Consider the following 12,862-nt stretch of genomic DNA (forward strand, 5'->3'; position numbering starts at 1 on the left):
TTTCTCTGGAGGTGGGTGACAGGAGACGGATCATGTGAGGATTCCCTGTTGTGTTCCCTCCCTCTGGGGCATCTGACATTGGCCACTGTCGGCAGACAGGACACTGGGCTACATGGATCTTTGGTCTGACCCCGTCTGGCTGTTCTGAGGTTCAGAATCTTCACTAGATGCTTAAACTAATTTTGCTCAGCTGAGGAATGGTTTACAAAACCAGGGGTTTATTTGGGAAAGAAAATGGTTTTAAGGAGTTTGAAAAAAGATTTTAATTGAGACCAAGATGCAGGGCAAATGCCGTACATTTCCCCCTTTGTGTGCTGTTCAGAACTAGGGGAGGTATCTGTTTTTTACACTTTGGTTTTGCTGTGAAAAAAGTTGGCTTGTGCTGCGCCCGTGTGGTAGAAGCAGAAATTGCTCTTTGTCACATCAGCTGTTTTTCAGCTGGTTATCAAATCACCAGCAGAAAGGAGACCTTGGTAGACATCCAGTCCAGCCCCCTGGCCAAAGCAGGACCAACCCCAACTCAAACGTCCCAGCCAGGGCTTGGTCAAGCCGGGACTTAAACACCTCTAGGGATGGAGATTCCATCCTCTACCTAGGGAACCCAGCCCAGCGCTTCCCCACCCGCCTAGGGAAATCGTTTTTCCTAATCTCCAACCTAAACCTGTCCCGCTGCAATGTGAGCCCGTTGCTCCGCGTTCTGCCACCTGCCCCCACTGTGAACAGCCTCTCTCCACCCTCTTTGGACCCCCCCTTTAGGGAGTTGAAGGCTGCTCTCAAATCCCCCCTCACTCTTCTCTTCTGCAGACTACACAAGCCCGAATCTCTCAGCCTCTCCTCGTAGGTCATGTGCTCCAGCCCCCGAATCATTTTGGTCTCCCTCCTCTGGATCCTCTCCAACGTGTCCACCTCCTTTCTGTAGTGGGGGGCCCAGAACTGGACACAATACTCCAGATGTGGCCTCCCTAGAGCCGAATAAACGGGAATAATGTCAGACATCAAACTCTCTCTCAAATACACCTCAAGAAAAAATTGATCAGGAATCCATGCTAAAATATTTCCACTGCAAAAATTACAAACAAAAGAAATCGTATTCTTCAATTCAACTCAACTCGAATGAACTTTTTTTATCGTGAAAGTATAGCTTCACATTTTCGATTCTTTGTGAGGTAACTACACCACGGGTACGTCGACGTTGCAACACTACTCCGAAACAACTTAGTGGGTGTGTCTAAACTAGACAGATCGCCATAGGGAAATGAAGCCGCGATTTAAATAATCGCGGCTTCATTTAAATTTAAATGGCTGCCCCGCTCTGCCGATCAGCTGTTTATTGGCAGATCTGGGCAGTCTGGACGTGCCGCGGTCGACAAGGAAGCCTTTGTCGACCGGCACAGGTATGCCTCATGAAACCAGGTTTACCTCCGCCGGTCGACACAGGCTTCCTTGTCGACTGCGGCGCGTCCAGACTGCCCCGATCTGCCGACAAACAGCTGATCAGCTGTTTGTCGGCTCAGCGCGGCAGCCATTTAAATTTAAATGAACCACCGCTTCATTTCCCTTTTTCGAATAAACTAATCTACATGCCTCCATCGTCTGTGTCTACACAGCAGGCTACACGTACAGTATGATGGGGGCAAATTTGGTACCTGCCCTGTATCTTGCCCTGATGCCCTGCATCTTGGTCTCAATTAAATTTGTACACGTACAGTATGACGGGGACAACTACACGTACTGTATGATGGGGGCAAATTTGGCTACGACAAATGAGGAAAGAGATCTTGGAGTTATCGTGGACAGTTCTCTGAAAACTTCCACGCAGTGTGCAGCGGCGGTCAAAAAGGCAAATAGGTTGCTAGGAATTATTAGGAAAGGGATAGAAAATAAGACCCAGAATATCTTACTGCCCCTGTATAAAACTATGGTATGCCCACATCTTGAACACTGTGTACAGATGTGGTCTCCTCACCTCAAAAAAGATATTTTGGCCTTGGAAAGGGTTCAGAAAAGGGCAACTAAAATGATTAGGGGTTTGGAACGGGTCCCATATGAGGAGAGGTTAAAGAGACTGGGACTTTTCAGTTTAGAAAAGAGGAGACTGAGGGGGGATATGATAGAGGTCTATAAAATCATGAGTGGTGTGGAGAGGGCTGATAAAGAAAAGTTATTTATTAGTTCCCATAATAGAAGAACTAGAGGACACCAAATGAAATTAATGGGGAGCAGGTTTAAAACTAATAAAAGAAAGTTCTTCTTCACACAGCGTGTTGTCAACCTGCGGAACTCCTTGCCAGAGGAGGCTGTGAAGGCTAGGACTGTAATAGAGTTGAAAGAGAAGCTGGATAAATTCCTGGAGGTTAGGTCCATAAAAGGCTATTAGCCAGGGGATAAAATGGTGTCCTTGGCCTCTGTTTGTCAGAGGCTGGAGACAAATCGCTTGATCATTGTCTTCGGTCGACTCTCTCTGGGGCACCTGGTGCTGGCCACTGTCGGCAGACAGGATACTGGGCTAGATGGACCTTTGGTCTGACCCAGTACGGCCGTTCTTATGTTCTTATGTTCAGGCAGTTATTCTGAAATGTGTTTAAATATCGTCAAGCCAGAAGCTTCCAGGGTTCCCCGAGTTAGTCTGTTACAGAAAAAAACAACAAACAGTCTGGTAGCACTTTATAGACTAACAAAACATGTGGATGGGATCACGAGCTTTCGTGGGCACAACCCCCTTCTTCAGACTCCTGTAACCCTGATTGCATGGGGGAAGAGTGCTCTATATTCAAATAAGGACTGTGTGGACACCTCCTATTTCGAAATAAGCTATTTTGAAGTAAGATACACAACTGACTTCATTCACGTTGTATAGCTTGTTTCTAGTTAAGCCCTGCTGTGTAGACACACTCTAAGGCTATGTCTACACTAGTCCGAACTAGGGTGGCTAATGTAGGCATCTGAAGTTGCAAATCAAGCCCGGGATTTAAATATCCCGGGCTTTATTTGCATCTTCCCATGTGGGCGCCATTTTTAAATGCCCCTTAGTCCGAACGGACTGCCCGCGGCCACACGCGTCAGTCAAACGTTAACTCGAACTAAGTCCTTAAGTGGAACGAGGTGTAAGGACTTAGTTCGAGTTAACGTTTGACGGCCGCGTGTAGCCGTGGGCAGTCCGTTCGGACTAAGGGAGATTTTAAAATGGCGCCCGCACGGGAAGATGAAAATAAAGCCTGGGATATTTAAATCCTGGGCTTCATTTACAACTTAAAATGCCTACATTAGCCTCCCTAGTTTGGACCAGGGGGCTAGTGTAGACATAGCCTGAAAAACACAACAATGTAAATGTTTAGGGTACATTTACCCAGCAGGGCTACTCTCAAAATAAGGTACGCAACTTGAGGTACACCACACTGGTCCAGGGGGGTGGTGGCTATCTGTAGCCACATTGGTCCAGGGGTGGTGACCACCTGGGACCACACTGGTCCAGGAAGTGGTGACTATCTGGAGCCACAGTGGTCCAGAGGCGGTGGCCACCTGGGGTCACAGTGGTCTAGGGAAGGTGGTCACCTAGGGCCACACCGGTTCCAGAGATGTGGGTGCCTAATGGGGTGTAATAGTAGATTAGGGTCTCCCTGTGGGGCATGAAGGTCACCTGCAAAGGAAAGCTCTTTATGCTGAAGAGCAAATTGTGTCTGTTCACAAGTGAGGAGTAGGCTGAAATGAGGAACTGGAACCTGATTTCTGCCCGACTCGTTGACTGGTTTGAAACCCGATGCCATGCCTTTGTCAACCTACCACGCACAATTGTGTACGGAAGGCGTAGTCTCAGCAGCGGAGCTCTGCATCAGCCCTTCTGGGAAAGCGGCGTTTTCACTTTCAGTCTTCTTCACGGTCTGTAACCCCTCCACTGAGCGAAAGGACCCCCATTTGGCACAAGACTTCCGTCTGCCTTTGGAGAGGAGGTAGACTCATCCCAGGGGAAAATGGCAATTGGTAGCGCCTTTGTTACATTATGGAAAGACCATTTTACTCTTATATCGACGTCGCTGTTCTCATTCATTTTGGTTGTGGTGGAGCAGATATTGGATGAAGATTTTAAATGCCCCGAAGAAAGGGGGTGTAGATTTCTATACAGCTTTTGCTATTTTGTCTTTCCATGTGGGATTTTGATTCTGTTAGTGTTGATGTTCCCACCCACCGATCGACTTCCTTCTGGTCAAGACAACAAATTCTGTTGTTGCCCAGAAAGGGATTGCTGCACATACAACTTGCAGCATTGTAGGTGCTGTGGTCTTCCTCTAAAGATACTTCTACCGGCTCTGCTGTGGATAGTGATTCTTCTTCTGGATGGACGCTACCTTGACTGCCTGGTTAAACAATTCAGGGAGAACATCACAGCAGAAAACCTACAGCAACCAACTAACGTTCATCACATTTCCCAGGTAAGAGTCAGCTGCCATAACAGGTGGAAAATCCTAGAATCCCAGAGCGGGCAGAGATCTCAGAGGGTCATCGAGTCCAGCCCCCTGCCCAAGGCAGGACCAACCCAACTCAACCATCCCAGTCAGAGCTTGGTCAAGCTGGGAAATAAACACCTCAAGGGATGGAGATTCCACCCCCTCCGTAGGGAACCCATCCGAGTGCTTCCCCAGCCGCCTAGGGAAAGGGTTTTCCCTAATCTCCAAACTAGACCTAATCATGTTTGCATTCATCCCGTTTTTTTGAGTTAGTCTAGAATTTTGCCTCTCATAACGTTTGTTTACAGCCACCAGTCCTGGCTTTCGGGCTGTGTCTGCACTGCAAAGTTATTTCAGAATAACGGCCAAAATCACTATGCGAGCATCAACACAGCAATTCTGTTATTTTGAAATAATTTTGAAATAACGGACAGCATATTATGACTTCTGTAAACGTCATCCTATTTTCAACTCTTCCAAAATAGCTATTTTGAAATAAGACATATGAAGATGCTCCACTTCTGTTGTTTCGAAATAGCCCCTCACCAAGGATATTCTAAATTATTCCTCCTGGGGTGTTAAATTGAGATAGCACATCTACTTAACGGGAGCTGGCCTCAGACTCATTTTGATGCTTCCCTGCAGTGCAGATGTGTTATTTTGAAATAAGCCATTTTGGAATATCTATTCTGGAATAGCTTATTCCAAAATAACTGTGCAGTGTAGACATCGCCCCAGTGTTCTGTGCTATTATTTAGCTCTAATTTACCTCCAATGTCTTCGAAGAGCCCAGTAAGTAGAGGCAGTGTTAGCAATGTGGCTAGACCATATTGACCTCCCAGTGCCGGACTAGAGTGATTCGACCTGTGCCAATTGAATCTCTCACGGGCAAATAACATTCCTAAATCTTCCTTCTCAATCTGTGTGTACCTGATGTCTGTCTTGTTGATTTGGATGCAGAATGTCTGCAACTATTTGGCCCCACCCCAACACTAAAGCTACGTCTACACCATGAGTTTTCTCGGCAAAAAATGTGCTAACGAGGGACTCATTTGCATTCATCGCAATCTCTTTTGCATATTGTCTGCCCATCCATTTTGGCAATGGGTTTTTGCACAAAAAGTAGCAGTGTGGGTGTTTTCTTTTTGTGCAAAACCCCCTTTTCCTGCAAGATTGGTAGACTTCCTGGATGTTGCGGGAAAAGGGGGTTTTGCACAAAAAGATTACGTCTGGTTTTTTGCAAAGAAACCCAGTGCAAAAAGGGATCGACAAAAAATATGCAAATGAGATTATGACTCATACAAAAGAGTCCCTCATTTTTTGCCAAAAAGACCGGGAGGGTAGACGTAACCATACAGGTCTTATCAAGAAAAAAACAATACCTCTGCTCCTACTCAAGACTCTCTGGTTCATATCGGTGAGGATGATAAAAATGTAAATACAGCCAGCCAGATTGAATGACATAATGATTCCTTCTGGATAAACTCCAAAACAACCATTGCAGTTGATTATAACGAAATGGGCGTATCCTGTAGACACTATGGCTGTGTCCAGACTCCATGCCTCCGTCGACGGAGGCATGTAGATTAGCCAGATCGGAAGAGGGAAATGAAGCCGCGATTAAAATAATCGCGGCTTCATTTAAATTTAAATGGCTGCCCCGATCTGCCGATCAGCTGTTTGTCGGCAGATCGGGAGAGTCTGGACGCGATGCCCCGACAAAGAAGCCTTTCTTCATCGACACAGGTAAACCTGGTTTCACGAGGCTTACCTGTGTCGATGAAGAAAGGCTTCTTTGTCGGGGCATCGCGTCCAGACTCCCCCGATCTGCCGACAAACAGCTGATCGGCAGATCGGGGCAGCTATTTAAATTTAAATGAAGCCGTGATTATTTTAATCGCGGCTTCATTTCCCTCTTCCGATCTGGCTAATCTACATGCCTCCGTCGACGGAGGCATGGAGTCTGGACACAGCCTTAGGCTGTGTCTAGATTGGGCCATTTATTCCGGAAAAGCAGTCGCTTTTCCGGAATAACTTGCCAGCTGTCTACACTGCCGCTTGCTTTTCCGGAAAAGCAATGACGATCTACTGTAAAATTGTCAGTGTTTTTCTGGAAAAACTATGCTACTCCCGTTCGGGCAAAAGTCCTTTTCCGGAAAAACTGTTCCAGAAAAGGGCCAGTGTAGACAGCACCGTAGACTTTTCTGCAAAAAATCCCCGATCGCGAAAATGGCAATCGGGGCTTTTTTGCGGAAAAGCGCGTCTACATTGGCCACGGATGCTTTTCCAGAAAAAGTGCTTTTCCGGAAAAGCATCCTGCCAATGTAGATGCGCTTTTTCCGGAAATACTTATAATGGAAAACTGTTCCGTTTTAAGCATTTCCGGAAAAGGGTGCCAGTGTAGACGTAGCCTACCTGTGAAATAATTCGAATGCAAACAAGTTTTAACATGTTGATTTTTTATTCAAAGATTGTTGGACTCAGTCTCACGTTCCTTGTTGTCCTGTCTGGTTGTATATGCCGGCACTGTCGGAGCTGCTGCAGTAAATGCGGTGAAAGAGGGAACAACTCGGATTCCCACGAACACCAGCAACTCCTAGACAACAATGCTCGACAGTATGTTTTGGGCGAGAATCAGGAGGCAATCTGGCTATTAATTAAGAACCGCCTAAATAACGAATACTTGGCTGACCTAGAAACAATTGCGATAAAAACTGACAGAAGAAAGATATTAGCCATAATAGACAGTGCTCTGAACAGTTCAAGAGAAGGCTCAGGTGGAGAAAGAGTGGAACTGGACAATTCTTCCCGTCAAGAAACCACCAGTGCCTGACTTTGTGTAATCTAGACAAGGAAAGTGACTGCATAACTTCTTACTAACTTGCTTCTCTTATCACATAAGAGCAGGAATAGAATCACAGAGTCACAGAATTGGTAGAGACCTCAGGAGTCATGAAGTCCAGCCCCCTGCCCAAAGCAGAACCAGCCTGAAATCAACCATCCCAGCCACGGTGTGGTCAAGCCGGGACTTAAAGCTGGGATTCCACCCCTTCCCTAGGAAACGCATCCTAGTGCTTCCACACCAGCCTAGAGAAATCGTTTTTCCTTTGATCCAAACTAAACCGCCCCTGCTGCAATGTGAACCCATTGCTCCTTGTTCTTCCACCCGCCCCACTGAGAACAGCCTCTCGCCAGCCTCTTTGGAACCCCCCTGCAGGGAGCTGCAGGCTGCTCTCAAATCCCCCCTCGCTCTTCTCTTCTGCAGACTGAACAAGCCCAAATCCCTCAGCCTCTCCTCATAGGTCGTGTGCTCCAGCCCCCGAATCATTTTGTTCACCCTCCGCTGGACCCTCTCCAATGCGTCCACCTCCTTTCTGCAGTGGGAGGCCCAGAATTAGACCCAACACTCCAGATGTGGCTTCCCCAGTGCTGAATAAAGAGGAATCAGGACTTAAACGCCGATAATCTCACAAACTGTTCGCATTTCCTTACAGAATCACGTCATTAAGAGTCATCCAAAGGCCAAGGGAGCTTTGCAAAGGTAGCGCGAAGTATCCACAATTGTCTCTATTCAGGAAACATTCCTAGCGCTTGCCAATCACCCAGGCAAGACTGTTGCCGCTCTGAAGTAGTTTAAAGAAAAGGCTTTCCAGGCCAAAGCGGCTGAACCTGTTTTTCAAGGGTCCCTTTCCCACCCTCTGCTGCTCCTAGTGCCCATTATACAGTATAGCCGCCCCTTCCCCACCCACCCTCTGCTGCCCCCTAGTGCCCATTATACAGTATAGCCGCCCCTTCCCCACCCACCCTCTGCTGCCCCCTAGTGCCCATTATACAGTATAGCCGCCCCTTCCCCATCACCCTCTGCTTCTCCTAGTGCCCATTATACAGTATAGCCGCCCCTTCCCCGCCTCACCCTCTGCTGCCCCCTAGTGCCCATTATACAGTATAGCCGCCCCTTCCCCACCCACCCTCTGCTGCTCCTAGTGCCCATTATACAGTATAGCTGCCCCTTCCCCACCCACCCTCTGCTGCCCCCTAGTGCCCATTATACAGTATAGCCGCCCCTTCCCCGCCTCACCCTCTGCTGCCCCCTAGTGCCCATTATACAGTATAGCCGCCCCTTCCCCACCCCACCCTCTGCTGCCCCCTAGTGCCCATTATACAGTATAGCCGCCCCTTCCCCACCCACCCTCTGCTGCCCCCTAGTGCCCATTATACAGTATAGCTGCCCCTTCCCCACCCACCCTCTGCTGCCCCCTAGTGCCCATTATACAGTATAGCCGCCCCTTCCCCACCCACCCTCTGCTGCTCCTAGTGCCCATTATACAGTATAGCCGCCCCTTCCCCACCCACCCTCTGCTGCTCCTAGTGCCCATTATACAGTATAGCTGCCCCTTCCCCGCCCACCCTCTGCTGCCCCCTAGTGCCCATTATACAGTATAGCCGCCCCTTCCCCACCCACCCTCTGCTGCTCCTAGTGCCCATTATACAGTATAGCCGCCCCTTCCCCACCCACCCTCTGCTGCTCCTAGTGCCCATTATACAGTATAGCCGCCCCTTCCCCACCCACCCTCTGCTGCTCCTAGTGCCCATTATACAGTATAGCTGCCCCTTCCCCGCCCACCCTCTGCTGCCCCCTAGTGCCCATTATACAGTATAGCCGCCCCTTCCCCACCCACCCTCTGCTGCCCCCTAGTGCCCATTATACAGTATAGCCGCCCCTTCCCCCCACCCTCTGCTGCCCCCTAGTGCCCATTATACAGTATAGCCGCCCCTTCCCCACCCACCCTCTGCTGCCCCCTAGTGCCCATTATACAGTATAGCCGCCCCTTCCCCGCCCACCCTCTGCTGCCCCCTAGTGCCCATTATACAGTATAGCCGCCCCTTCCCCACCCACCCTCTGCTGCCCCCTAGTGCCCATTATACAGTATAGCCGCCCCTTCCCCACCCACCCTCTGCTGCTCCTAGTGCCCATTATACAGTATAGCCGCCCCTTCCCCACCCATCCTCTGCTGCCTCCTAGTGCCCATTATACAGTATAGCCGCCCCTTCCCCACCCACCCGCTGCTGCCCCCTAGTGCCCATTATACAGTATAGCCGCCCCTTCCCCACCCCACCCTCTGCTGCCCCCTAGTGCCCATTATACAGTATAGCCGCCCCTTCCCCACCCCACCCTCTGCTGCCCCCTAGTGCCCATTATACAGTATAGCCGCCCCTTCCCCGCCCACCCTCTGCTGCCTCCTAGTGCCCATTATACAGTATAGCCGCCCCTTCCCCAACCACCCTCTGCTGCCCCCTAGTGCCCATTATACAGTATAGCCGCCCCTTCCCCACCCACCCTCTGCTGCCCCCTAGTGCCCATTATACAGTATAGCCGCCCCTTCCCCGCCCACCCTCTGCTGCCTCCTAGTGCCCATTATACAGTATAGCCGCCCCTTCCCCACCCACCCTCTGCTGCCCCCTAGTGCCGATTATACAGTATAGCCGCCCCTTCCCCGCCCACCCTCTGCTTCTCCTAGTGCCCATTATACAGTATAGCCGCCCCTTCCCCACCCACCCTCTGCTGCCCCCTAGTGCCCATTATACAGTATAGCCGCCCCTTCCCCAACCACCCTCTGCTGCCCCCTAGTGCCCATTATACAGTATAGCCGCCCCTTCCCCGCCCACCCTCTGCTGCCTCCTAGTGCCCATTATACAGTATAGCCGCCCCTTCCCCAACCACCCTCTGCTGCCCCCTAGTGCCCATTATACAGTATAGCCGCCCTTCCCCACCCACCCTCTGCTGCCCCCTAGTGCCCATTATACAGTATAGCCGCCCCTTCCCCGCCCACCCTCTGCTGCCTCCTAGTGCCCATTATACAGTATAGCCGCCCCTTCCCCACCCACCCTCTGCTGCCCCCTAGTGCCGATTATACAGTATAGCCGCCCCTTCCCCGCCCCACCCTCTGCTTCTCCTAGTGCCCATTATACAGTATAGCCGCCCCTTCCCCACCCACCCTCTGCTGCCCCCTAGTGCCCATTATACAGTATAGCCGCCCCTTCCCCAACCACCCTCTGCTGCCCCCTAGTGCCCATTATACAGTATAGCCGCCCCTTCCCAACCCACCCTCTGCTTCTCCTAGTACCCATTATACAGTATAGCCGCCCCTTCCCCACCCACCCTCTGCTGCCCCCAAGTGCCCATTATACAGTATAGCCGCCCCTTCCCCACCCACCCTCTGCTGCCCCCTAGTGCCCATTATACAGTATAGCCGCCCCTTCCCCGCCCCACCCTCTGCTTCTCCTAGTGCCCATTATACAGTATAGCCGCCCCTTCCCCACCCACCCTCTGCTGCCCCCTAGTGCCCATTATACAGTATAGCCGCCCCTTCCCCAACCACCCTCTGCTGCCCCCTAGTGCCCATTATACAGTATAGCCGCCCCTTCCCAACCCACCCTCTGCTTCTCCTAGTGCCCATTATACAGTATAGCCGCCCCTTCCCCACCCACCCTCTGCTTCTCCTAGTGCCCATTATACAGTATAGCCGCCCCTTCCCCACCCACCCTCTGCTGCCCCCTAGTGCCCATTATACAGTATAGCCGCCCCTTCCCCACCCACCCTCTGCTGCTCCTAGTGCCCGTTATACAGTATAGCCGCCCCTTCCCCGCCCCACCCTCTGCTGCCCCCTAGTGCCCATTATACAGTATAGCCGCCCCTTCCCCCACCCACCCTCTGCTGCTCCTAGTGCCCATTATACAGTATAGCCGCCCCTTCCCCACCCACCCTCTGCTGCTCCTAGTGCCCATTATACAGTATAGCCGCCCCTTCCCCACCCACCCTCTGCTGCCCCCTAGTGCCCATTATACAGTATAGCCGCCCCTTCCCCACCCACCCTCTGGTGCCCCCTAGTGCCCATTATACAGTATAGCTGCCCCTTCCCCCACCCTCTGCTGCCCCCTAGCGCCCATTATACAGTATAGCCGCCCCTTCCCCACCCACCCTCTGCTTCTCCTAGTGCCCATTATACAGTATAGCCGCCCCTTCCCCCACCCTCTGCTGCCCCCTAGTGCCCATTATACAGTATAGCCGCCCCTTCCCCGCCCCACCCTCTGCTGCCCCCTAGTGCCCATTATACAGTATAGCCGCCCCTTCCCCGCCCCACCCTCTGCTGCCCCCTAGTGCCCATTATACAGTATAGCCGCCCCTCCCCCACCCCACCCTCTGCTGCCCCCTAGTGCCCATTGCACAGTATAGCCGCCCCTTCCCCGCCCCACCCTCTGCTGCCCCCTAGTGCCCATTATACAGTATAGCCGCCCCTTCCCCCCACCCTCTGCTGCTCCTAGTGCCCATTATACAGTATAGCCGCCCCTTCCCCACCCACCCTCTGCTGCCCCCTAGTGCCCATTATACAGTATAGCCGCCCCTTCCCCACCCCACCCTCTGCTGCCCCCTAGTGCCCATTATACAGTATAGCCGCCCCTTCCCCGCCCACCCTCTGCTGCCCCCTAGTGCCCATTATACAGTATAGCCGCCCCTTCCCTGCCCACCCTCTGCTGCCCCCTAGTGCCCATTATACAGTATAGCCGCCCCTTCCCCGCCCACCCTCTGCTGCCCCCTAGTGCCCATTGCACAGTATAGCCACCCCTTCCCCGCCTCACCCTCTGCTGCCCCCTAGTGCCCATTATACAGTATAGCCGCCCCTTCCCCGCCCACCCTCTCCTGCCCCCTAGTGCCCATTATACAGTATAGCCGCCCCTTCCCCGCCCACCCTCTGCTGCCCCCTAGTGCCCATTATACAGTATAGCCGCCCCTTCCCCGCCCCACCCTCTGCTGCCCCCTAGTGCCCATTATACAGTATACCCGCCCCTTCCCTGCCCACCCTCTGCTGCCCCCTAGTGCCCATTATACAGTATAGCCGCCCCTTCCCCTCCCCACCCTCTGCTGCCCCTAGTGCCCATTATACAGTATAGCCGCCCCTCCCCCAGCCCACCCTCTGCTTCTGCTAGTGCCCATTACATAGCACATCACACTTTTGCATATGCTTTGTTTTTTTGCCTTCTATTATTTCTTCTCCATTGCCAGCTGTGTCCATTTGCTTCCCTTATCACTTTTCTACAGTTCCTAACTTCTGAAGAAAATCCTATTTCTTAATCCTGGCCATTTGTTTTCAAGTCCAGTATATCGTGTGCTGAAGAAGACATAAGAAGTTGAAGAAAAAAATCCAAGGGGGGTCAAATCATAGAATCATAGAACACTAGAACTGGAAGGGACCTCGAGAGATCATCGAGTCCAGTCCCCTGCCCTCGTGGCAGGACCAAGCATTATCTAGACCACCCCTGACAGGTGTCTGTCCAACCTGCTCTTGAATATCTCCAGGGATGGAGATTCCACAGCCTGCCTCGGCAATTTATTCCAGTGTTTTACCACCTGGACAGGAAAT

The sequence above is a fragment of the Pelodiscus sinensis genome, chromosome 30 (assembly GCF_052426305.1).
Source record: "Pelodiscus sinensis isolate ZL-2025 chromosome 30, ASM5242630v1, whole genome shotgun sequence".
Taxonomy (NCBI): domain Eukaryota; kingdom Metazoa; phylum Chordata; order Testudines; family Trionychidae; genus Pelodiscus; species Pelodiscus sinensis.